Here is a 4,834-nt window from a genome sequence, read left to right on the forward strand (position 1 = left end):
TTTCCGAGCACCTCATATCACTTTCCAAGGCATATGATAGTTTTATTATCTGTGGACGATTTCTTTCTCGTTCAATGCCCTTTTTCAATGGTCTCGAAGAGAGAAATTTCCCATTTTTATCTATGGAGTCACAGTCACAACCGAGGTCGTGGTAAATCCATGAATTTGATTCGATTTGTTTTTCTTATACTATTTATTTGTTTTTCTTATACTATAGAAATAGAAATAAATTGTTTTTCTTATACTATAGAAAGAAATAAACCTTTGAATTCAGCATTATTCCAAGACTCCTATTTCAAAGTCTATCTTTTAAGGGAAAAATGCAAATAAAAGTAACCCTTCTTTTCCCATTCCCTCTCTATTGCATGGGTGGAAGAACTAAAATAATAGAGGATTCTGAAAAAAAAAAATGGACCTTCGAAATCCAATTTTATGTGTAGCGCAAAGGAGTTGCGATTTCTTCTTATTCCTATAGAACATCTAGTAACAAGAATATGAAATCGTAAATAGCGAAAAATTCTTGTCTTGCGCGGTCTAAGTCTAAGGAAATAAAAAAAATTCGCTTATACAATTTCATCTACATCGAATTTATATATCAGAATAGCGGATAGAGGCATCATTAAAGGAGTCAGGTCTACTTACTTTATGCTTCTTTCCAATTTTATGGTGGATTTGATAAGAACCCTTTTTGCTTTCTTGATAAATAATCGACAAAAAAAGCGTTTTTTTTATATAACCTGCTTGTTTTATTATAATTATAACAAGTCCTATATGGAAATGCCCGCTAAAGAGAAAATCTATTTGATTGTCTCTCGGCCAATATCGATTTTTAGAAAGAAAAAACAAGAATTTTCTTCTTTTTTTATTAACATTAAGAAAAAAGAATATAATTAAAATGGAATTGGCAATATAATTTTTATAGACTTTTGAAAGAAAAAAAAGGGGTTTTTTGCAACCGTTATTTCTTATTTCTTGCCTATATCATATCACGGAAACCTTTCGCTTTGGAACGTGGAGAGATGGCTGAGTGGACTAAAGCGGCGGATTGCTAATCCGTTGTACAATTTTTTTGTACCGAGGGTTCGAATCCCTCTCTTTCCGCTCCCTTGGATCATTTGGGACTTTCGAATTGGAAAGAATTCTGACCCCCGGATTTTCTCATAGATAAATGTACGAAACAAATCCAATAAGAAAAAAAAAAACTGAATTTTTACTCCTCGCGTCCAGGATTCCGTCCTGGGTCATTAGATAAGAATCCAAAGATAAAGAGTGAAACAAAGAATATCACTACTGTATAAACAAAAAGTTTGAGAGTAAGCATTACATAATCTCCAAGATTTTTTTTTAAGGAATAGATTACCAGTTTTTCCTTACCACACGGATCCACTAGGATGGTTTTTTTTTATACCTAAAAATGCAAAAAAGAATTCTTGAAAAAAATTGCAAGAATTCTTTTATAATAAGCACTCTTATCAATAGCAAAAATAGGGTTAGGTGGTTAGGTATTGTGTAGGTACCTTTAGGTACCTGCTCAACCTAGGTGCAGGGGAGTAGAAAGGCTGATCCAAATTTATTGCTGTAGCTACCCATTCAATGTAGAAGAATTTAAATTTTAGAATCGAAGGTTCATAATATAAAAATATAAAACTTCTCGGCTTTTACCCATTTTAAAATTTTTTTGGAATGAACACATCATTCAATTTGGCATACAGAGTACTAAAGATTTCATCGAAAACTTACAGCAGCTTGCCAAACAAAGGCTAATAGAAAAAAGAATAGAGGTATAACAGGCATAATATCCACGATTGGATTGAAAATAGCATAAGCTTCGGGTAATTTGGCAAAGAAAAAACTAGTAGGATAAAGAACAGAATTAAAACAGATACAGGTTAAACTAAGTATATTAGGCATAACAAGCATTTCATTCTTGTAGAGTAAATAATTGGATTTTTCTTGAGTTATTTTTTTAAGGGAAAGAAGGAAAAGGCAGATTCAAAATCTTTTTTCTTCGGACTTTCCCAAACACAAAATACCTCCTTGTATTCGCACTCTCAAATGAGAGTGGAATAAATTCGACTTTCATATAATATCTTAATAGAATTCCATGTAATGATCAATGCATTTTTTTGATTCTATATTATCCGCATGTGTAGAATACTAGCAAGAGAATATCCCTCCTTTTTTATGTAATTGAAATGGTATTGACGAATAACAAATAAACATACTAGTGTTTATTAGTGTCGCATAAAACCCGAAATGGGGCGTGGCCAAGTGGTAAGGCAGCGGGTTTTGGTCCCGTTACTCGGAGGTTCGAATCCTTCCGTCCCAGATTGTTTCTGATGAAACAAACGGTGAAATCATATAGTATTCCGTACGAGACAAAAGTTTATTAAAGAGAATAATGATATCTTATTCTTTCTCAGAAAACATAATAAAGTCTTAAGTCCAGTCAAATTGACTATCTTTATTTTCATGAAAAAATGGGATCTATCAAGCACATTCAGGATATGCCTCTACTATAAAATCACTTAGTCATATTTTTTTCTTCCTTTTGGTATTCGAGTTGAAGAAGTACGAGAATTCTATAACTACCAAAAACTTTCAATCTTTTCATTGGAATAGTTTATTTAGTTATTATAGTTAATTGTTTTTGGTACTGAAAAAATATATTACTACTAGAATTCTAATTCTAGTAATTAAATTAATTAAACTTTTTTGGAGGTTGATAGTTTATTTATTGAGGAAGAGTCAATCCTTCTTTTCTCACTTCAAGATTGATCATCTCGAGCCATCCGTTGAGGGTGGAAATTTAAGAATAAATAAGTTTTAAGCAAACTTGTTTAGTCGTCTTTTTCAAACTATGTTTCATTCATATGATAGAATTTTAATATGGGTTTAAATAAATTGGATCTTGGCGGAGGCTTCCCGGATAAATACTTACTTTCTTTTATCCATATTGCTCCATAGATAGCAAGTTTTAATTAGTATAAAAAAACTAAACCAATGACTATTCATGATTCCATCCATATTGGATCAATTCTCTATACCACTTTGCAATGAAAAGAGGAATGTTTGTTATGGTAAAACTTCGTTTAAAACGATGTGGTAGAAAGCAACGTGCGACTTGAAGGACATGATCGATTGTGGATTTTGCTATCCATCATTTTCCATAGTAATGAAAATGCTCTTGGCTCGACATAGCCTGTTCTATTCGTTCCGAACCAAATTTGCGCTGGGTTTAAGTAACATAGTACACGATGGAGCTCGAGAGGACAGAATTTTTTTTATCAAGGGAAAGAATCTAGGGTTAGTGAAAACTAATAAATTAGGCCAACTTTGTCAGTCTATCCTTAATATAGAAATAAATCGAAAGGTTAAAATAAGAAGAAAGTCCAATAAAAGTATATCAGAATCAATCCCTCTTATTAGATTTCTATAGAAGAGATAAATGCTTTATCGAAGGAAATAAGAAAAAAGGGTATGTTGCTACTCTTTTGAAAGAAAAAAATAGGAATTCCCGAAGTAATGTCTAAACCCAAGGATTTCACAAATCAAAGATAAAGGATTCCAGAACAAGTAAACACAATTTTCAATTGTCTCAACAACAGAGTTGGATTAGAATAAGGAATAAAAGTCAATTCGTTCGAAATGAGACAAAGAAAAGAGTTTAAAGACGACTCAAAAATTTTGGAAGGATTTTGCCTTCGAAGTTTGTCAGGCAAAATTAGCCCACTTGAGTCATGAGTATAAATGAAATTTGTTTTTTCTGTAAGGAAATTAATGCACGTCATAGTCTAATTTCTATTATTATCGACAGAAATTCGAATCATTTTCTCGAGCCGTATGAGGAGAAAACCTCATATACGTTTCTAGGGGGGGGCGTTGTTTATCTACATCTATCCCAATAAGCTGTCTATCGAATCGTTGCAATTGATGTTCGATCTCGAAGAGAAGGAAGAGATCTTCAAAAAGTAGGTTTTTATGATCCGATAAAGAATCAAACTTGTTTAAATGTTCCAGCTATTCTCTATTTCCTTGAAAAGGGTGCTCAACCAACAAGAACTGTTTATGATATTTTAAGGAAGGCAGAATTCTTTAAAGAAAAAGAAAGAACTTTGAGTTAATTGAAGAACTAAATGAATCAAAAAATAGGATAGGAGAAGATTATTAGTATTCCTAGTTGTCTAATTATTTAGACACAATTTACCTCTTTTTTAATCCTATTTGGATTTATATTATATCGTGCCAATCCAACATAAGCCCCTATTTTATTTACTTTTTCTATCTAATTTGTTTTCTTACCATTGTATTTCCATTGACAAAGGTCTATTGAACAAATAGAATTTGTAGATAGATGGGTCTCTTTATCCTCACTCCATATTCAATTTTTCCGCCTACACTTCGCTCAAATGATAAGGGTGTTCCTCTTGCATGTATTCTCATACAATATAATATATATTTTTTATAATATATATTTTTTGTTAATAAAAATCGCTAAAAATAAGGAGAATTTGGCCATCGTGATTAGGGTCGCTCTTTTTTTAACTTTACTTTAGTGGAATTTCACCGGACCTGTTCGTTTTGGCATTTGAGTGTTTTTCATGGTCGATAAAAAAAATCTTTTGATGTCTTGCTAGTTCAATGTTTTGACAGAAGCGCGCGGTGTAATTCCATTGATTTTTGGATTTCGATCGTATCTAAGATCCTTTTTTTATCTGGGTTGCTAACTCAATGGTAGAGTACTCGGCTTTTAAGTGCGACTATGATCTTTTACACATTTGGATGAAACAACAAATTCGTCCAGACTCTTGGTAGAGTCTAGAAGACCACGACT

The 4,834-nt window shown here is 32.3% G+C and overlaps 1 non-coding gene across 1 annotated transcript; it reads left to right on the forward strand.

Annotated features, from left to right (window-relative positions):
• Positions 1–1,013: 1,013 nt before the first annotated feature.
• TRNAS-GCU (transfer RNA serine (anticodon GCU)) lies at positions 1,014–1,101 on the forward strand. Its single transcript has one exon. It is a non-coding gene; the product is annotated as a tRNA-Ser (tRNA).
• The last annotated feature ends 3,733 nt before the right edge of the window (positions 1,102–4,834 follow it).

This window comes from Triticum urartu, unplaced genomic scaffold (genome assembly GCF_056163025.1).
Source record: "Triticum urartu cultivar PI428250 unplaced genomic scaffold, HENAU_Tu73 scaffold2, whole genome shotgun sequence".
NCBI lineage: Eukaryota > Viridiplantae > Streptophyta > Magnoliopsida > Poales > Poaceae > Triticum > Triticum urartu.